The sequence below is a fragment of the Sus scrofa genome, chromosome 9 (genome assembly GCF_054392235.1).
Source record: "Sus scrofa isolate SSC_HxYL_T2T_F1_AM1 chromosome 9, Sscrofa_HxYL_maternal_Yorkshire_Landrace_v2.0, whole genome shotgun sequence".
Taxonomy (NCBI): Eukaryota; Metazoa; Chordata; class Mammalia; order Artiodactyla; family Suidae; genus Sus; species Sus scrofa.
The window spans coordinates 91,537,224-91,560,421 of NC_139391.1; positions in this window are offsets into that span (position 1 = coordinate 91,537,224).

Genomic DNA, 23,198 nt, shown 5'->3' on the forward strand with positions numbered 1-23,198 from the left:
AACGACAACATTCTTATGTCCTTAGTGAGGCTGTTTTCCTCACAAAGAGCTCAACCACATTCCTGCTGAAAGATTCCCAACCCAGGTCAGAGAGACAGGACCACTGTGATTGATTACTCTGATGAGACTCAGGGTGAAGTTTCCTCTTATAAACCTCTTGTCTTGGAAAGAACTTATTTGAGCCCATGAGGAACAAGGATATACTCCTCCAATAAACTATAAACTCTATCATAGAAAAAGTCCTCTTCTTCAAAGAAAAACAGCTTAACCTAAAAACCCAAAGCCCACATCAATAGAGCTAAATTGTTCTGTTTAAGAATGAAGTCAACAAAATTGTCCTAAGATTTCCAGATGCACAGTTCATGTAAATCCATCCTTGGATGAGATCTCGCTCTGAAAATGTAACCAGCTCTGCTTGAGTCTGCTTTCCTTGGCTAATTCGAATTAGAAGTGTATAAAGTTAAACCACATGAACCATATAGACTGAAAATGGACAAATATTGTCAATTTTATGTGGTTCAATGTAAGTCCAGACTTCACTGATTGATTCAACTCTTTCAAAGATCCTTTACCAGGTCCCTGTCATAGAAGAGCATATAGTCTATACGAAGAGAGTTTCCAATACAATTAGGGGAAAACTATTTCTGGCTGTAAGAAAATTACAGGGTTTGAAATTATCCTTCCCCTGTAAAAACTAGAGAGAAGAACAAAATACAGGGAATGACTATTTTCAGACAATAGGCAACAGACAACTGTGATCCCAGAAAGAAAGAAAATAAGTGAACTGAGTCCTATGATCACCCAAACTTTCTGCCTAAAGGCAACTTCTGAACCACTGAGCAGGGAGGAGAAATCCAAACTGCAGTCTCACTGAGTAGAAGAGCCAGAGATCACCGTTCAAGAGGCCAAGGTGGCTGTAACTTGCCTGCCAGAATATTTGAGAAAAGAGAGCTATACAGAGAAGGAGTTCCAGAAATCTGAATAGAATCTATGACTATCAATTTGTACTTGCACACTATAAGGCAGAGCAAAGAATGACATCTGAGAAAAGAAAATGTACATAAGAGCTATAAACCAAACAATTCCTAGAGTTTACATGGGGCCATAATCCCACAGTGTAAGTACAAAGACTTATGGAGTATGCAATAGAGACAACAGAAGGGCTCTAAGTTAGAAATGAGTTTGAATTAGCTCTAATATATAGACTACTCTAAATCTACCCTTAAAAGAAAAAAACAAAAAAAAATCATTTTAGAAAAACTCAAACAGATACACTTTTTTTAGGAAGACTTAAAGAGACAAACAGATAAACTCAAATAGGTCCCCAACCTGGTCAAAAAAATTTTACTAGACATGAAAAGAAGCAAGAAAATATTAACCATAATGAAAAAAAAATCTGTCAATAATAACAGAGATAAAAATATAATATCTGAAATAAAATTTTTACTAGCTAGAATCAACAGCAGATTAGACACTGCAGAAGAAAACATAAGCAACTTTTTTTTTTTTTGTCTTTTTGCCTTTTCTAGGGCCACTCCCGCAGCATATGGAGGTTCCCAGGCTAGGGGTCCAATTGGAGCTGTAGCCACCAGCCTACACCGGAGCCACAGCAATGTGGGATATGAGCCATATCTGCAACCTACACCACAGCTCATGGCAATGCTGGATCCTTAACCCACTGAGCAAGGCCAGGGATTGACCCCACAACCTCATGGTTCCTAGTCGGATTCGTTAACCACTGCGCCATGATGGGAACTCCGAAAACATAAGCAACTTTGATGACAGCAGTAGAATCTAATAAGAAGCATAGAGAGAAAAAACTAAAAAAAATCTGCAGTGATTTATGGGACAATATTAACAGCTTTAACGTAACTGAAATTGGAGTTCCAGGAGGAGGAGGAAAAATGAAAAGAATATTTGAAGAAGCAATGGTAGAAAATAATTCCAAAAACTGGTTCCAAACTTTATGAAAACTATACTCACAAATCTAAGGGTCTAGACAAAATCTAAGAAGGAAAATATACGAAGAAAATCACTCTGACTGACGACAACATCATCAAAATGCTTAAAGTTAGTAACAGGAAATATTTTAAAAAGAGACTGAGGAATAAAGACACATTAAGTACGGAGGAACAAAGTTAAGAATATCACAGACTTCTCACCAGAAATTATGTGAACTGCACTTCCAGTAGTGGCCCTGTAATGAACCCAACTAGTATCCATGAGGACATGGGTTAAGGATCAGTGGGTTAAGGATCTGCTGCTGCCAAGAGTTGTGATGTAGGTCGCATACGCAGCTCAGATCCCAAGTTGCTGTGGCTGTGGTGTAGGCCAGCAGCTGCAGCTCCAATTTGACTCCTAGCCTGGGAAATTCCATATGCCTCAGGTATACTGTATTCTAGTAAAAGAACATGTTAAAGTTCTGAAAAAATTTTTAAAATGTCCACAGGAAACAAAAGCAAAAATGGAAAAATGGATCTGCATCAAACTCAAAAAAGTTTATTCATCAACGCACACAACCAACAGAATAAAAAGGCAACCGGAGTTCCCGTCGTGGCACAGTGGTTAACGAATCCAACTAGGAACCATGAGGTTGCGGGTTCGGTCCCTGCCCTTGCTCAGTGGGTTAACGATCCGGCGTTGCCGTGAGCTGTGGTGTAGGTTGCAGACGCGGCTCGGATCCTGCATTGGTGTGGCTCTGGCGTAGGCCGGTGGCTACAGCTCCAATTCAACCCCTAGCCTGGGAACCTCCATATGCCGCGGGAGCGGCCCAAGAAATAGCAACAACAACAACAACAAAAAGACAAAAAAAAAGGACAAAAAGACAAAAAAAAAAAAGGCAACCTATGAAATAGAAAATATTTGCAACTCACTCATCTGATAAGGGGTATCCAGAATATATAAAGAACAACAATAACAAAAATCAAATAACTCAATTTTTTAACCAGCAAAGGACTTGAACATTTTTCCAAAGATGATAAACAAATATCCAACAAGCATGTGAAAATATGCTCAACAAAACAAATCACCAGATATACAAATTCAAACCACAATGTGAGATCACCTCACATCCATTAAGACAGATGCTATTAAAAAAAAGAAGAAGAAAACAAGTGTTGGCGGGGATGTACAGAAGTTGGAACCTTTGTTCCAACCCTGTTGATGATACTATAAAATGATACAACTACTACAGAAAACAGTATGATAATTTCTAAAAAAAAAAAAAAAAAGAACTACTGCATACCTCAGCAATTCCACTGCCAGGTATATTTCCAAAAGAATTGAAAGCAGGGCTTCAGAGAGGTATTTGCATGCTCACATTCATAGCAGCATTATTTATAATAGCTAAGAAGTAGAAGCAATTTGAATGTGCATCAAAAGATAAACAGATATATATACAGAATGGAATACTCTGTAGCCTTAAAAAAAAAAAAAGAAGAAGAAGAAGAAGAAGAAAAGAAATCCTCTCACACACCACAACATGGATAAATCTTGAGGACATTATGCTAAGTGAAATAATCTAGTCAAAAATGGACAAATACTACTCAATTCCACTTATATGAGATATGTCAAGTAAACCAAACCATAGAAAGGGAAAGTGAAATGAATTTGGACTTGGGGAAGAGGAAAAGGAAGAACTGTTGTTTAATGAGCACAGAAGTTCAGATTTGCAAAATGGGAAAGTGGAGATCTACTTTACAGTAATGCATATATACTTAACACTACTGAACTATATGCTTAAAATGGTGTAGACAGTACATTTTGTGTTTTTTAAACCACAGCAAAAAAACAAAAGAATAAACAAATTTTAACCTGTTAACCTATGAAATTTTCATTTAAAATTAAGGCAAGATAAAAGCCTTCTGAGAAAAATAAAAGCTGAGAGACTTACTGTATAACCTTCACTATAAAAAACATTAAAGGATATTTCTCAGGCAAAAAGACAATGATACTAGATGGAAATTTGAATTCACACAAAGGAATAAAGATTACCAGAAATAGTAAATATGCTGGTAAATAAAAAGCTCTTATTTCTCATTTGTTAATCTCTTTAAAAGATAATTGACAAAAGCAAAGACAATAACAATATGAGGTCTTTAACATAAATAGAAATCAAATTTATGACAACAAAAGATCAAGAATGGGAAGGGTGGAGTTCCCACTATGGCTCGGCAGTAAGGAACCCAACTAGTTATCCATGAGGATTTGGTTCAATCCCTGGCCTCACTCAGTGGGTTAAGGATCCACTGTTGCCCTGAGCCGTGGTGTAGGTCACAGGCACAGCTTGGATCTCTTGTGGCTGTGGAGTAGGCTGGCAGCTCCAGCTTCAATTCAACCCCTAGCCTCAGAACTTCCCTATGCTATGGGAATAGTGTTAAAAAGACAAAAACGAAAAAAAGAATGGGAAGGAGAAAAGGTATACTGCTGTGAGATTCATAAGTTACATGTAAAGTGATACAAGATTATTTGAAATTTGGCTATGATAATTTAAAAATGTGTATTATAACTTGTGAAGTAGCTTCTGAAAATATAAAAGTATGGCTAATAAGCCAAAAAGTGGAAATAAAATTAAATCCAAAAAAGATGCTCGACTAATCCAAAAGAAGTCCGGGGCGGGGGGGGGGACAAATGGTTCTTTGTTCAAAAAAAAAAAAAAAGCAAAATGATATATTTAAAACTAATTTATATTGTCATTTGCATTACACACAAATGACCTAAACACTAATTAAAAGGCAGAGATTGTCAGACTAGATAAAAACTATATGGCACCAAAAAATTCCTTTAAAATATAAAGAAAGAGACAGTGTGAAATAAAAGAAGGGAAATAGGGCTACCGCACAAAAACTGCTCATGAGAAACCCGGAATTTCTTTTTTTTTTTTTTATTTTCCCACTGTACAGCAAGGGGGTCAGGTTATCCTTACATGTATACATTGCAATTACAGTTTTTCCCCCACCCTTTCTTCTGTTGCAACATGAGTATCTAGACGTAGTTCTCAATGCTATTCAGCGGGATCTCCTTGTAAATCTATTCTAGGTTGTGTCTGATAAGCCCAAGCTCCCCATCCCTCCCACTCCCTCCCCCTCCCATCAGGCAGCCACAAGTCTCTTCTCCAAGTCCATGATTTTCTTTTCTGAGGAGATGTTCATTTGTGCTGGATATTAGATTCCAGTTATAAGTGATATCATATGGTATTTGTCTTTGTCTTTCTGGCTCATTTCACTCAGTATGAGATTCTCTAGTTCCATCCATGTTGCTACAAATGGCATTATGTCATCCTTTTCTATGGCTGAGTAGTATTCCATTGTGTATATATACCACATCTTCCGGATCCAGTCATCTGTCGATGGACATTTGGATTGTTTCCATGTCCTGGCTATTGTGAATAGTGCTGCAATGAACATGCGGGTGCAAGTGTCTCTTTTAAGTAGAGCTTTGTCCGGATAGATGCCCAAGAGCCGGAATTTCTTTATTAATATTAGAATGGCTGTCAGTGGCTCCCATAGCCAAGAGTTACCAAAACTTTTGCCTCACTCTGTTTCACTAGTACAACTACACAGACTCACCTTCTTCTGCTAACACTACAAACTAGTAGCCAGCCTGGACCAGTGTAAAACTTCTACCCTGAACTCCTACTCCCTGATATATTTTACTTTGCACCAGACGTCATGCCACTGCAGGGTCCTGTTAGGCCATTCTGCCTTGTCAGGGCCACCTGCTTCCTGGTTATAAAAGAACTAGCCCCATATTAAGTCAAACTCTCCATCTGTTCCCCAGCATCCATTCTTCTCCAGCCCCAGTTATTGAGTTCTAGGTCAAAATCCATACAGCTTTATCCTAGGTAGTAACTAAGTGCTGTCATACTCTGTAAAAACAGGCTATGACAGGAATTCGTTTTTGCTTCCACTCGCATAGAAACACATGACAGAAACATGAAAAAACAGAAGGCTTCCATCCTTTGCCTAGCACTGCTCACATTCTCCACCCAGGAAAATTGACAACAGCATCCTCTTTTAAAATGAACATGCTTTAAAACTAAGCTGTTTCTATTACTGTGTCCACATTGGTGACCATGTTTTACTCATATCTGTACAGGACACTACATGTTTTCAGGAGAGTTTCAGCTACTTCAATATTTCTGGTGTTCTCCTCAGACTAAGGGTGTAGAGACAGCTTGCCAGGGATTATATACAGGGTCTATCCCTTATTAGCTTTGTAAACTCGGCCAGTTACTTAAATTCTTTATGTTCTAACTATTAGTATAGCGGTAAATGAGTAAGCTTTCAATTAAAGGGAAAAAAATGAAACCCAGAGGTATTACATAGGATGCCGAAAGTTTCCTACAGAATCATAGGTCATGGATTACAACTCCAAGATTTTCTATGTATTTTCTCACCACTTCCACTGTTCTGATTCCAGCATCGTCTCTTGCAGAGCTTGTTAGGCAGTTTTTGAAATGTCTGGCAATGACTCCCTCCTCCTGATACTCACCCTCTTGCACAGTCTCTTCCCCTTGAGAGTGTGCTGGATTTAATGTCTTATTTCTGACAAACAGAATATCAAAAAACAAATGGGGTATCACTTCAGAGATGAGATTTTAAAATATTGTGACTCCCAGAGTTCCTGCTGTGTGGCATAACAGGATCAGCAGCATCTCTGAAGTGCCAGGATGCAAGTTCAATCCCCAGCCCAGCGCAGCGGGTGAAAGGGTCCAGCATCCTCATGGACACTAGTTGGATTTGTTAACCACTGAGCCATGACTGGAACTCCCTGTTATGTCTGCTGTTTATTGGCTTTTTTCCTCCACAAAAATGTAATTCCAGGAGAGAAGAGATACATTTTTTTCTGGTGTGTGTGTGTGTGGTTTTTTTAGCAAAGGATCAATGAACTACCCTGCTCTCAGGAATAACCTAGAAAGAGTTTATTCCTGTACAAAGATCGCTACAGTTTCCTCTGAGCATGAAAAAGTTACTGTGGACTCAAGTCATTTACATTACCCTTTATCATTACTCTTTCCTTAACATCACAGTTTTCAAGCTTTTTGAAGCACTGATGAGATTTGATAGTGCCAAAGTCTACAGAGTCTATGGTGACCACACAAGCAAAAGTAAACAATCTCCACTCTAATTCCCTTTTCAGGAGGGCTTTTATCACTACACTAGAACTTTAGAACTAAAAGGATGAAGACAGCCTAAAAGCCAAAAACCACTGATGAAAACTAAAAGCTTGAATGGCACTATGTTATTATTTGTACTAAACAAAATAAAAGCTCACAAACTCTCCTAGGCGAACATATGAAAAGAAATAAGGATATCTGACTGCCACTTGAATGTTATACCCTTACATACTTGCCTTGTCGTGTGGATATATGGAAGAGTTCCAAGGTATTCCTTGTGTTGCAAAGCAGTAATTCAATTTCTTTGTTTACTTTTTATGGGTTTATATGATACCCTGATTTGGAAACCAGTTTGCCTGGTAACAGAAGTGAGATTCAGCTTATCAGGTACCCACAAATAAAGACCTCTTTTATTCTGCTCACTTCCTTCTTAGCTCAAAGGCCCTCCCAACCGTGGTTGGGAAACTGATTCCTGATTCCCAAGGCAGCCTTTGTGAAAAGGTAGGGGTGCAGTATATTACTTCCAAGCAAGCAAAGTGTGAGGTTCCCCTACTGTGTGTGTTAATAGGCTGCAAAGCTTAACAGTCCCAACTGAAGCCACAGCTTGGGTTTTGCTACTTGAAGCCTGATGGCCACATAGCTGTACCCCCATCTCCTGCCTTTTTCCTGCCACTTAGGTGCACGAGCCTTTACACACACACACACACACACACACACACACACACACACAGAAGTGACATGCTTTTCTAAAGTTGCTGTTGGACTTTTTTTTTTTTTTTTTAACTTTTTAGGGCCGCACCCAAGGCACATGGAGGTTCCCAGGCTAGGGGTCGAATGGGAGCTACAGCCACCGGCCTACATCACAGCCACAGCAATGTCAGATCTGAGCCACATCTGTGACTTTCACCACAGCTCACAGCAACACTGGATCCTTACCTCACTGAGCAAGGCCAAGGATCAAACCTGCATCCTCCTGGATGCTAGTCAGATTCATTTCCGCTGAGCCACGATGGAAACTCCTGGACTTGCTTACATCTTAAGAACTGTGTGGGAGTTCCCATCGTGGCGCAGTGGTTAACAAATCTGACTAGAAACCATGAGATTGCGGGTTCAATCCCTGGCCTTGCTCAGTGGGTTAAGGATCCAGCATTGCCGTGAGCTGTGGTGTAGGTCGCAGACGTGGCTCAGATTCCTGAGTTGCTGTGGCTGTGGTGTAGGCTGGCGGCTACAGCTTCAATTTGACCCCTAGCCTGGGAACCTCCATATGCTGCGGGAGTGGCCCTAGAAAAGGCAAAAAGACAAAAAAAAAAAAAAAAAAAAAAAAAAAAAAAAAAAAAAAAAAAAAAATTCCGTGTGGCAATAAGAGAGAACAAGGGAAAGTGAATATTTTATACCTGTTTCTAAGGCTAATGCAAATGTTTTCTGTGCACAGCCACAGTTCCCCCTCCTTCTCCTTCTCTCTCTCTCACTCACACATCTCAGAGGAATTTCTGTTTGACAAAAGAAGTCAAAGGCTTGTCATCCCCAAAGAGAGCTATTTATGAAGGACATCAGATTAATAAAACATTAGTCCATGGAGCCTACATGTCTCAGGTTGGGGCTCCAGGACGAGAGGCAGGACACTGATCTGGGGACATGCCAGCCCTGCCAATGTCACTTACTCAGCTCCACATCAGGGGAATTTAGTCACCTGGACATATGGGCAGATGTGACTTGAGATGCTTCTCCCAGAGCTGATCTCTTTGAATCCAGAACAGGCTCCATCCCAAGAAACCCACACAGGTTTCCACAAGTGAGGGAAGGGTGGACAGACATGAAGAAGGGGAACCATGATGTGAGGGATGGTGCCGTTTCCACATTATCCATGAAAACAAGTCACACCTGACTGCCTGAGAAGAAGCCAGTCCCAGTAACTTGTCTCAGCCCCATCTCAGTTCTTTTTGCCATTTCTTGGGCCGCTTCCACAGCATACAGAGGTTCCCAGGCTAGGAGTATAATCAGAGCTGTAGCCGCCTGCCTACACCAGAGCCACAGCAATGCAGGATTCAAGCCACGTCTGCAACCTACACCACAGCTCACAGCAACGCCGGATCGTTAACCCACTGAGCAAGGGCAGGGATCGAACCCGCAACCTCATGGTTCCTAGTCGGATTCATTAGCCACTGCGCCACAATGGGAACTCCCCCCATCTCAGTTCTTGATGGCCACTATCCCTGACTGGGACAGGTTGAAGATTCAACTATTCAGAAAATATTTATTGAGGAGTTCCCTGGTGGCTCAGTAGGTTAAGGTTCTGATGTTGCCACAGCAGTGGCTTCAGTTTAAGCTCTGGCATGGGTTTAATCCTGGTCTGGGAACTTCCATGTGTTACAGGTGCAGCCCCCCCCCCAAAAAAAAAGGAAAAAAGAAGAAGAAGAAGGAGGAAAATATTCATTAAGAGCTTAGTATGTGTTGGGAATGGGCACAGCAGGAAACCACGTAAGCAATGTCCCACCCCCATAAAGCAGCTGGTGCAAACGCTGGAGCCACTCCACCGAGGCGTGAAACATGGCTCTGTCACTTATCAACAGTGTGAGTTTGGAGAAATTTGCTTAATTTTTCTAAGCTTCAGTTTTCTCCTTTATAAAATAGGAATTAAAATATTATTCATCTCCAATAAAATATTATTGTGAGGACCAATGACGTAAGTGTCAAGTGCTTTAGAATACTGTCAGTCACATGCAGTAGACATTAGCTGTCAACTGTTATTGTCACTACAGTCACCGTGCTAAGTGCTGGGGGTACAGAAGAGAACACAGCATGTGGTCTGTACCATCATGAAGCTTAGACTCTACTGGGGCTAATAGACAATAGCCAGACCCTCAACCTCAAACAGCAGATCAGAATCACTGCCCTCAGCCTTCTTCTTTTATGCAGAAGAAAATGACCCCTTTGAAAGATGACCATTAGTTTACCATTCAGCATCTCAAACTGTAAATCTACTTCGTATACACGCAATTTCAAGACAGTTCAGTTTAAAAAGTATCTCATGGAACATATAATCAGGCACAATTTTTTTTTTTGACTCCATTCAAGATGAAGGGCCTGAAAACATGAGGATCGACCAATGTCACATCCACCCCATGGCCCCACACCCTTGTGAAGACACAAGACCCTAAGGTGGCCCTGACTTTGCAAGCAACAGCACATAAAGTGGCTCTAAGTTGACAAGGAAAACCAAGATACATAGTACATTTCATTGCTGTTATCAATATAATCTCCAGAGAGTATCTTTAAGTGCCCTCTAAAATCATATTAATTATTTAATGGAAGCCTCAGGGACAAGGAGAGTCTACCAGTCAGGTTGTATTTATCCTCATCACCTGCTGTTTGCTCTGGGTTTATTTAAAGTCTTAATCATGTCTCCTCTGATGGGGGATTTGGGTTCCTTTGTGGTCACATGTGGAAAATATTATATATCCACATCAAATGTTCATGTGTTCTCCCTTAGTAGAAACTGATGTCATCTCCCTAGAATTAGACCATATTGCCCCTGTGGGCATTTAAGATTCAAGTCTACAGGGAGCCCTCAAGAAAAAAAAAAAAAAATCTTTAAATGATCCATGGAGAGGGAAGAATTACTTAGACCTTTAATAGTGCTTTGTAATCATGGCTCAACACCACAAAACAAACAAAAGAACAAAAAGTTAAAGAAAAATATGGACTGATTTGTAATATTATTTTGGTTCCAAAGTTTGTTTTGCTTTATCCATGCAAGAACAATGAGGAGGCTCCTCAACACCTGTTAAAAACTGGGAACCCCAATGGTCCCTTTGTGTCTGTGCGAGAGGAGCAAAAAGGATTGTCCCTAGACTCCGGGCAGGCTTCAGGGGACTGTGACCAGTGTGCTGGCACAGAGCCCCTCACTCAAAAAGGCCCAGCACTGCTATGTAATGCTTTTCAGTCACCAGCTTGAATTTCTTTATAAATTTGTTTTTAATTTTGCGCCCGGGGGTGTTCACCGAGTCTTGCCTCTGGCGCCCAGACACCCTCCCTCCCTCCCCCCACCCCTACCCCACCCTCCAACCCCCGGATGGGTTCTCAATCGGCTGCCCCGGCCTCTGACATCCTGGATCCTACCCCTTTAATCTCTTCCTCCTCACACCCTGCATCCACTGAGGCTCTTGGATACAGGCCACAAGTCAAGTCCACGGGGCAGGCTCACATTCTACCATTGTGCTCTGCCCCCACCCTGGAGGTACCTCCTGCCCCACCCCTGCCCCTGCAGGGCCACTGTGCATAGGGCAGGTGATTGGGATGGACAGCCTCTGACCCACTGGGATCCAGCTACTATGGGCATCCCCGAGAAAAGGCCACAATACAATATAGTTGGTGGTCCCCATTTCTGGCATGGGGGGGATCCACAGAAGGGATGAATATTCTGTCTCTTCCACGACTTTACTTTTCCCATCACCCACCCCTGAATTTAAAACTCCATCCTAAGTTCCCGTTGTGGCTCAGAGGTTAACCAACCTCACTAGGATCCATGAGGATATGGGCTGGATCCGTGGCCTCACTCAGCGGGTTAAGGATCCAGCATTGCCATGAACAGTGGTGTAGGTCACAGACACAGCTTGGACCCTGCATTGCTGTGGCTATGGCATATGCTGGCAGCTAAAGATCTGATTCCACCCCTAGCCTGGGAACATTCATATGCCGCAGGCGTGGCCTTAAAAAGACAAAAAATAAAATAAATAAAACTCTGTCATGACCCCCGCCCATCTCCACTGGAGTCTGGTAACTGAACTCAACCATTAAGCAGCCAGGGTCCAGAAAGCACCCAAGGGCATAGTTACCTCCATCTATGTCACTTGCACAAATTGTTAGGGCAGATGCAATACTGATCCATCTCAAGAACATATTTATTAATGCTTAAATGTATCCGAGATTAAACAGGAGCAAGGCTGGTTAGTGGAGTCAACTCCAAGCACTTTGCAGACCCTTCCCCACAGAGTCACGAGAACCACATGCTGCTTGTGTTTTCCTGACTCTCACAACCTGGTTTGGCTGAAATCCAGCCACAGAGGATTCTGTGTTCCCTGATTTGCAGTTAATGCAAGAACACAAAATCAACAAGGGAGTAGCAGTGATCAGACAGGAAAAAATATCAGTTCTTCTAGAAAAGCTAGTTTCTATATCTCAAAGCTTAATGTTTAGGTACCTGCTTCACTACATCTGGGGGGAGGGGGAAGGGGGCACAGGAAAGGATGTTTGTTAAAAATACAGATTTCCAGCCTCTGCCACAGACCCATTGAATCTTAAAGTCTTAGGGGAGCTCACTGAATCTGCATTTGTACAAGCTTTTTCTAGCTTTCACACCATTTTGTGTGGTGTGAAAGAGAAAAAAAAAATCCAGATTCCCTAAGCACCAAGCCCTGCAGAGATTCTGATTTAGTAGGTCTAGAGTCTGCATCTTAATGAACAGCTCCCTCCACCTCCATTCCACTCCATCCCCCAAACTCCTGATGCAAGTCTCAGACCACATCTTGAAAAATACTTTTTTTTTTTTTTGTCTTTTCAGTGCTATACCCACAACAGGTGGAGGTTCCCAGGCCAGGGGTCAGATTGGAGCTATGGCCACTGGTCTACACCACAACCACAGCAACACCAGATCTGAGCCGTGTCTTCGACCTACACCATAGCTCATGTCAACACCGGATCCTTAACCCAGTGAGCAAGACCAGGGATAGAACCTTGGAACCTGCATGCTCATGCATTTTAGTCAGATTCATTTCTGCTGAGCCACAATGGGAACTCCTGAAAAATACTAACATTTTTTTAAAATCCCCCACATTTTTAGGTTTTTCTTATTTTAGAAAAACTACACTTAAACTTCAAATCTTTTAACATCCAACTAATGTTATTTAAACACATTTTATATGCTATAGCCAAGGATGGGAAGATGATCTGATCCTTTCCTAAAGAAGATTGGAGTGCAGGAAAGAAAAACAGCTAAGCAAGCAACAGCTGCCACACACTTTAATGTGTAAACCCTTGAAGAGCTGAATAATGTCATTGTTTATGTACCATGAATTACAATAAAGGAGAATCCAAGTTCTTACAATAATAGAAGCTGCCATGTATTAAGTTCCTCCTACATGCTAGGTGCTGAGTTAGAGACAATTTTCAAAGTAACTACCCAATGGACTTGCATAGTTTGTTTCCACGCCTCAAGGTAAGGAAGGAGCAAAGGTAGTTGGGTTAGGAACCTAAGGTTTGTTTTCCTTCTGGGAGAAGCTACTCCTTACATTTATACAATTTTTTGAGTTTACAACATATTTTCAATTATAATACTTTAATTGATCCTTATTGCAATAGTAAAAAAAAAAAAAAAAGTGCTTTTATTCCCACCTTGCTGATGAGAAAACTGAATTCTTAAAGGAGAAACATGGCCAGGAAATATGAAAGATCAAACTTGAAACCAAGACTCTGTGAAATTGATGGAATTTCCCTGACACTATATATAATCAATCAGCTAATTTATGCTGGGTTGAAAATAAACCAACAAAAATGAGTGTCTACTGCATAGACATTTCATTCGAACCTTCTGCCTTCTTCACCCCAGGGTAGCCCTTAATGAGCTACTACTGTGCTGCTATGTGGCAAAAGGAGAAAATCCATGATGGGACATGAGATAGCTCTCAAAGCTCCTGCATGGAAGTGACATATATAACTTCTCCGTATTAAAATGGACAAAGCAAGTCACATGGCCAGGTTCAGGTGCTACTGAGAATCTAGACTTCCTTCCTGAGTGAATGGATTTGGCTTATCTAAGCACTTCTGCCACTAAAATTCTGAGCTGTGAAGTAGCATCATTCTCCAATGTCAGCAGGAACACCAACTCAAAGTTTTCATGGCATTCAGATACAGGACATCAAGGATACAGAAAGAGAGATGTAAAGAAGTGCTTCTCCAGAGACTCAACAGTGTTAATCACAAAAAACCCATGTTCAAGTTTGCAGGCTACTCTCTGCCTGAGACAGAGGTACTCACGGGCTCTATTGTACACATGTGCATATTTGTGGGGTCTGGGCATCAGAGAAGTATTATGAATCCAAGCACCAATTATTGCATAAATCAAATAAATCAGCACCTTTCAACTTCTAAACTGTGTGGGCAGTCAGTTGTGGCATGTATTGCAAGTAGTTCATTACTACTGAGAGAGTAAAAAAAAAAAAAATTTAAACTGGCATTTTTAAGTAAAAGTGAGTAAATTGAAGGACTTCCTTTAAGTCCCGGCATGCTTATTCACTTGCATTCTTCTGTTTTTGCAAAGAGAAGAAAGGGATAGAGTTCTAGCTACTTCCTGAAGAACAGAGTTTGACCATGATTTCACCCATGTGTATGTATACATCCCATCTGTGAACTTCAACTTACATGTGTATGGTAGCAGAAAAAAACAAAACAAAACAAACAGGTTGAGAACCACTTATCTAAACCACAACCACATTTATCACTTCTGTATCATTGCAAAATAATTCCATCAGTGTTCTCACTTAGCCAGGCTAACAGTAAGCATCCCAAGAACAAGAACCATATTTCCCCCTTTGCATCTACTGATTGCAGCTTGGTCTCATACCATTGGAAGAACTGGAAGAAATCATCACTTAGCCTAGGTGGGGAATTTTTTTCCCTACTCAGGGCACTGATGTACAAGGGCAAAAAAATCTAGTCATGGAGAACATAGTAATAAAAATTGTATTAAAACATGGAGAACACAGAAAAGAAAATCATGGACATGGAGAACAGACTTGTGGTTGCCAAGGGGGAGGGGGATTGAATGGCATGGATTGGGAATTTGGGGTTAATAGATGCAACTATTGCCTTTGGAATGGATAAGCAATGAGATCCTGCTGTATAGCACTGGGAACTATGTCTAGTCACTTATGATGGAGCAGGATAATGTGAGAAAAAAGAAACTATATATGTATGTGTAACTGGATCACCTTACTGTACAGTAGAAAACTGACAGAACACTGTAAACCAGCTATAATGGAAAAAATAAAAATCATTATTAAAAAAAAAGACATGGAGAAATTTAAAAATCACCTATTAATTTTCTAAGTTGTAAACAGAGTTAAAAGAAAAGGCGAGGATTTCTCATTGGTCTCACTGAGATCTGCAAAGTATTTGTGAATATTTATGGTAGAGCTTACAGACTGCCAAGAAAGAATTAGCTTTAGTGACGCTAATTAGGTCACAGGAAAGCTGTCACAGCATCTAAGGATTCACTTCTTCCCACAACTTGATGCAGCGCTGGGAGGCAGGCTGTGAAGACCCCCACATTACTACTGGTGGTCCCAAGGTCCAGGGAGAAGGGTAGTAAAAGGCTCCCACCTTTCAAATACAGGCCCAGAAGTGAGGCTTCAAAAATGCAAAAGAGGACAGAGTTCCCACAGTGGCGCAGTGGAAACAAATCCCACTAGGAACCATGAGGTTGCAGGTTTGATCCCCGGCCTGGCTCAGAGGGTCAAGGATCCAGCGTTGCCATGAGCTGTGGTGAAGGTCGCAGACGCAGCTCAGGTCTGGCATTGCTGTGGCTGTGGCGAAGGCCAGCGGCTACAGCTCTGATTAGACCCCTATCCTGGGAAACTTCATATGCCTCAGGTGGGGACCTAAAAAAAAAATGGAAAAGAGGAGTTCCCACTGTGGCTCAGGGGTAACAAACCAGTTTGGTATCCATGAGGATGCGAGTTTGATCCCTGGCCTCTCTCAGTGAGGTAAGGACCTGGTATTGCCGTGAGCTGTGGTGTAGGTCGGCTCTGGTCCCAAGTTGCTGTGGTTGTGGTGTAGGTCAGCAACTGTAGCTCCAATTCAATGCCTCGCCTGGGAACTACCAAATGCCACCAGTGCAGCCATAAAAAGAAAAGAAAAAAGAAAAAGAATTGCATGTTCAATACCAGAATAACTTTTACTTCCCATGTTTTCAACTCAAGTGTTTTGGAGCTGCATATTTAGAAAACTTTAAAGTATACAGAAAAAGCACAAGCATACTTTACATATTCTGTTCCCAACTTAAGGCCTAAAACTGAGAGATCTGAGTCCATCTTCATGATGGTAGCTACTCTTGAGCAAGTAAGGAAACAGGGGGCTTTCATTTTCTCTGAAAAAGCAGATGAGCTTCTGAAACCCTCCTCAAAACAGAAACTTAATGTGTATGTTTATCATTCTTCCCTTTGAAGTCAATGGGAATTAAATCTCCAAGATACACGGTACAAAGCAGGGAGCAGTACAAAGCTCATGTAGAAACAACAAAGTGCCAGATAGCTTTCCTAGGATTATAAAGCCGATTCAAATACAGACTCTATTTCCCATGACACGGTCTTCAGGATGAATGCCTGAAATTTATTTGGAAAGGGAGAATGCTTAGTTTTCCCAGGAGGAAACTGGTTTTTCCACTTATGAAGGACAGACTTCTACACGAGGGAAAGAAAGAACATTCGTGCATCATCAGATGTTTACACTCAGGGTAACTGTAGTGAGGTGACACTTTCCTATCAATGCGAATCTTCACTTTCCTATTAATTTGCCTCTTCTCCTTTGGATGTTATCTTCCTGTCGCCTCTGACTGGGTTTGGCTGTAGCTAAAGTGAAACCACAATTTATACCAGTCCTTTAAAAAAAACATGTATGACCCTTTCTATAAATCCTCTAATTAGAAGTAGTCTGATGTGCACAAAATTGCTAGTTAATTAACCTGTCTCCATCCAATCACACTCTTCACTCTGAACTTGAATCCAAGGTTAAGGACATGTGGGTCAGTCAGAGGCAGTGGGACAGCAAAAGCCTCAACCACAGTGCAGAAGTAAAAGGTTTTGTAGGTGAAGACCATGCAGTCCTACAAGCCATTATCAGGGACAAGTACTTGACACGGTTTAATCCTCTCAGCCAGCCTAGCAGGCAAGATTATTGTCATCATTTTATTTCATGTTTATTTATTTTTTTGCTTTTGTTGCCCCCATTTTATTGTAGAGGAAACTGAGGCCTAGAGAGTTCAAATAACTTACTTGCCCAAGTGAGTGTACTTTGTTTGAGGCTCAATCTGTGTAAATTCAAGTCCCCTTTCTTAAAGCATTCATTCTACCCAAGGTGCTGTTAGGAGGATAGATATGAAAGGACAGATAAGAGACTAATGAGGAGTTCCCGTCGTGGCGCAGTGGTTGACGAATCCGACTAGGAACCATGGGGTTGCGGGTTCGGTCCCTGCCCTTGCTCAGTGGGTTGACGATCCGGCGTTGCCGTGAGCTGTGGTGTAGGTCGCAGACGCGGCTCGGATCCCGCGTTGCTGTGGCTCTGGCGTAGGCCGGTGGCTACAGCTCCGATTGGACCCCTGGCCTGGGAACCTCCATATGCCGCGGGAGCGGCCCAAGAAATAGCAACAACAACAACAAAAGACAAAAAAAAGACAAAAAATAAAATAAAATAAAATAAAATGAGTGGCTGTTCATCACTCATGCTGTGCCTAAAAAAAAAAAAAAAAAAAAAAAAAAAAAAGAGACTAATGAATGCAGTTCCCTGAGGACTGGGGACCAAAGAGCTGGGAGAGCTGGGGGATCTGAGGGGAGCGGAGAAGAGAGACAAACTTTTCACTGTCTGTCCTTTTGCACATTTTGCATTTGTTTTACTTTGTACAGTCGATCCTCAATATTCACAGATTTCCTATCTGTGCATTTGCCTTCTGGCTAAAATTTATCTATAACATCAAAATCAATACTTGCACAATTTCATGGTCATTTGTAGACAGGCATAAAGTGGCAAAATATTTTGTTCAGGGGAAAAAGCATGCTCCCAGCTGAGGTGGGAGAGAGAAATGCTGGGCTTCTGTCTTCAGTTCTGAAACTGTGGCGCGTCGCCAAAGATGAAGATGGTAGTTTGGAAAAGCACAGAGCAGGAAGCTGCAGCTCTGGGGCAGTGGGTCTGAGACATGGTGTGAATCCCAACTGTGGCATATGTTAGCCAAGTGGCTTTAGGCAAGTCAGCATCACATTCTGGACCTCATTTTCTCTTTTGTAAAATGAAAACAGAAACTACTGGGACATATCATGTTCAGGATTTAACATTTCAATCTACCTATTATAGGTGCATCTAAATGCAGGAGTTCTATATTCTCTAACTTACTGTTCTGAGGAACTTTATAGAACACAACTATCCTAAACAACACAAAAATCATACGGCTTTTGGTCACACCTGCAGCATATGGAAGTTCCCAGGCCAGGGAATGCCACTGCTGCAGCCACAGCAGAAACTCTTGTGTTTTTAATACTATGTGTGAAAGTGTGTGTATGTATATGCTATATATTTGATTCCTCTAATAATGTGAGCACAGAGATTGGAAGGAACATTAGAAAGGTTTACACCCTTAAGTCTTAAGGATGAAGTCAACATCACAGTTCAGGTGTCAACCCCAAATTTCGGGGTCAGGGGGAGGGTTAATATGGGGTAGGAAAGCAAGAAGAGGTCCTGACCAAGAAGACAAGGCCATGGTCAAGATGTAAATGCAGAAGCGACCTCACCCTTTGGATGGTCTAGCAGTGAATACTCATTGAGGATTCAAAGAGTTCTGAGACCAGGAAGTACATCCAAGAGGCCCTGAAGGGTAAGACCTAAGTATTCTAAGCCAAGATAGCGTTCAAGAACAAAATATATATGCAGCTGCTGAACCCATGAGTTCATCCCAGAAGGAGGCCAGCAATTACAAAAGGGGTTCAGATCTCAGCACGTGGAAAGCTACAAAGAGGGTTCAGATCTCAGCATGGGGAAGGGAGCTGGAGCCACAGTTTGGGGCAATTCAGCAATAGAGAATGTAGGAACTGGAAATAAAGGAGTCATGCCAGACCAGAGGCCCTTTTGTCTATGTAGATTTTTTCTGTGGAAAGATTCAGAATCTGAGATCAAATTCTGAAAAGATTCCACGACCCAGAGAAAGGTTAAGAATTTTGCCTTGCCAATACACAGATATTTTATCTTTTTTTATTTCCATCATCAGTCTTCAAGGATTTTTTGAAAACAAACAAACAATACCCTCACCAAACTCCAAGTGGAGGGAGTATGACAGTAACCTCTGAAGTCCACAGTATGTGTGCTGAGGTTACGCTTCCCATTGGCCACTTTGTGTGAGGCAGGGACCCTGAAGCATGCCTGTTCCTGGGAGACAGGGGACTTCTCAGGTGGCAACTTTGGTGTGAAGACTTTTCTGTGGCCTCTTGTGCCCTTACTTAGGCTGCCCGGTATGCAGGGCACTTCCATCCAACCTTCTCTTCCCCTCCTGTTTTCTGCATTCATATCCCTTCCCAGTCTGAGGTCCTCATCCAGCTCCCTTCCCATTCCCTCTCCCAAGACAGCCCCCTCATAAAAATCCTTATATGTTTAATTAATCCCATCTTGGTGTCTTCTTCTCAAGCAAGCACAACTAACAAAGGAAGCAAATGTCTAATGTTTAGTAAAAGTTACCAAGTTATGGGCCAAAAACTGGGAAGCTGCACTTGGTGCTCTCTTATCAGTTTAACTGACTTACTGTCACAGTTTGAGACACACTCTGCTCCCAAGACAGAAAGCCGCCAAGGTTTAGAAGCAAGTCCTGAGCAAATTACGGGTTACTGTACATTACAGACTATATGCTTAATTAAAAGCCTTTAAAGGTCACATGTAAATAAATGTTATAGTCCACAAATGCCATGAGTCTATTCCACTGAGAATCTAAAATACTATGGGGACCTCAAAATTATAAATTAGCCTCACAGGTCCAGGAGCCCTCAGCCTCTGAGCCATTCTATATGCTCTTCCTCCACCTGGATACAACTCCCTGAGTTTCAAACTAGTGGATTTCCACATGTTCTTCAAAATGCAATTTAAAGTTTACCTTATATAGGCTACCCTCCTTGATTTCCCCCAGCCAAATTACCTCCCTATACTCTGTTTCTTTAAGGATTCGCACCTGACTTTACTGAAATACCCGCCAATTAAAAATTTTTTTTTCAGGTCCTGGTAATGAACAGGGGATTAAAAGTGCCTGATACAAACAGATTAGTATCATGATTACCTTGCAAAACAAGAATCCTGGAGAAAGTTCGAGGTATGGTTTGTTTCGTTGCTCCACAGTGTTTTCCAAAACGTACCTCTGTTCCATCTATCCACTCCATCATCCTCAGTGAATTAGAAATATTGTCCCTCAAGCCCAAACCACTATCACCACAAAAACTACACTCAAAGGTAGGAAGAGAAAGCAAAGCCCTCTTGCCACTTGCCCCTCACTTTCCATCACTGAGAACACCCTTTTGGTACGCCTGGGAAATTCTGCCTTTTGGCTCATTGGCCAGAACAGGGTCACATGGCCATTCCAACCAATCAGAGCAAAGAGGAATAGGATTCTGTGATTGGCTTAAACCTTACTATTTTATCCCCTGAATGGAGTCTACCATCTCTGAGCATGCTCACTGCTGCTCCATGCCTAATTTCTTTTTTAAACCAAGGCCCTTTTAGCCAGGAAGACAGAAAGAATGGCTGTTGAGCAGAAAACCACCAGACTCTGGCCACACCTGACTCAGAATTCCTGGATGACCTGCCTTCCTCTGCCACCACACTCTGTAGAATCCCTTCTCATTCCTCTTTGCATGGTCATAAGTGGCCCATAGTAGCATTCAATAAAAGTTAGCCAAACATTTGAGACATTCATTTCCTTTTTTTGAAAAATAAACACAGCACACATTAGAAAACTATAACAATGCTAAAAAATAGGCTTACAAAATAAAATACTAGGTAAATTTTCCAACACTGCCCCTAAAAGATTAATAGGAAGTTATCACAATTGTAGAGAACAACAGATTGAGGCTAAAGAGGGTAAATAACCAAGCTGAAATAACAACATAAACATACTCAATAGTCCGTAGTCACAAACCCAAAACTCCACTGCTCTCTGACTTGGTGTCCCACTATTTAAATGGTGGCCACAGAATACATGACACACTGAGAGGTGCTTGCACAAGATAAAATTAACACGAGTAAAAGTTTACCATGGGTCTCAGAAAATCACAACCAAACATGGGTTTTCGTTTTACATATGACCCACTACTCACCAAAATTCTCTTGCAGTTCTCAGTGACAGACTGAATCTCTCTGTGTTGGTTCCCTGCAACAATTCTGATCACGTTCACCTGGTAGTTTTGTTTGCAATTGAACGTTTAGGCCACAGCAATAGGTCTTACGAGTTTGGTGGATGAGAGGTAAGGAAAGGGATACATAAGGACACCTAGGTTTCTAGCTCGAGCAACTAAGAGGATGGTAGATGGAGGAGCAAATCTGGAGAAAACCCTCTGCCTGGAACATTGTCCCTGCAAAGAAACCATGACTCTGCCACTTACCTTGCACAAGTCTGGGCTCCAAGCCACCTCCTCCAAGAAGCTTTCCCTGAGTGTACCTAAAATGTGAACACCATCAAGCTCCATCCCATTACCCGCCCTATGCCCTTCTGACATTACACCCTATTGTTTTCTGTCCATCTCACACTAGAATATAAGTTCTGTGAAGGGAAGGCCATTGTGTCTCATTCACTCCTGAGTCTCCAGAGACCTGTATGTCTGGTACATGGTAGTTGCTCAGTAAACATTAGTGGTGAAACTGGAAAAGCATGGTTTAAGCACAGGTTTCCGCAGGACTTATTGAGAATGTCAGTGAGGAAAGAAAACAAGGCTCTGTTGCTCAGGAAGAAAATCTTGGCCTTATACAGTTGTGTTGGAGTCAGCAGCATTGTGATGATTGTGGCAAGAGGAGGGAGCAGTGAGCCGTGTCCCCCAAAGGGAGAGATTACTGAAAAAGAAAGCTGAGGATGGATTTCTGGAACCTTCTACATTTGAGGGAGAAGAATAGGAGATGGAAGATCATCTAGAGCATTTGAAGGAGAACCAGGAGGCAGTATTGCCATAAAAGCCAGAGAGAAAACAGTTTCAAGAAGATTTGATTAACAGAGCCCAAAATACAGAAGACCCAAGAGGATGAGGACAGAAAAATGTTCTATGGGAGTTCCCATTGTGTCAGCAGTAATGAACCGTGCTAGTACCCATGAGGACGCAGGTTAGATCCCTGGCCTTGCTCAGTGGGTTAAGGATCCAGCATTGCTGTGAGCTGTGGTGTAGGTCACAGATGCCACTTGGATCTGGTGTTGCTGTGGCTGTGTCATAGGCCGGCAGCTGCAGCTATGATTTGACCCCTAGCCTGGGAACTTTCATATGCCATAGGTGCAGTCCTAAGGAAAAAAAAAAAAGAAAAAGAAGGAAATGGACTTCCCTTGTGGCTCACAACTTAACTACAAGGCGTTGCTTCTACAGTGGCTGTGGCTCAACCCCTGGCTCAGGAACGCCATATGCCACAGGTGCAGCCACTAATTAAAAAAAAGAAAAACTTTCTGTGGCTTACATGTGTATAATACAATCTCCGAGCCTCCTGTAAATATCTAACAAAAAAAAAACAAGATTGCAGAACCAAGTTATTTTTCTTTTGATCCACAATGCAATCCTTTTTTTAACCTTTAAATTTGTATTATTCTCCTTAATGTCTCCAACCCGTGTATTATTGTATTTTACAAATATATATCCATTCATAAATATATAAAATACACACATGGCAGAAGCAGTCTAAAACAATTATTCCTAGTTCATTTTCAAAGTCATGAGTCATTTAAGTTCCAAGTCAGAGCTCTCTGGATCCCATATGAAAAGTTCTGAATAAAAAAACCTGGAAAACATTTCTGACTCCACAAGCCTCACTAGGACAGAGTTCAGATTGTCTGATTCATAACCCCCAGGAGATAAAACCGATCCAGTGCTTGTCCTTACAAAAGCCAAAACTCTTTCCTCAGGACGAAGCAGCCAAGAGCAGGTGGGGGTAACATTAAAATGTAATACAAAGTTCACCAAGACCCAGAGATGTTGGGGAGGGACCAGATTTGCTTTAAAGCACTCTCATCCCTTTGGGGATAGGGATCAGGGCCTGAGAGAATGAATAATGGCCAGAGCAGCTCAGAGCTGAATCCCCTGTCCAGCAGAAGGCT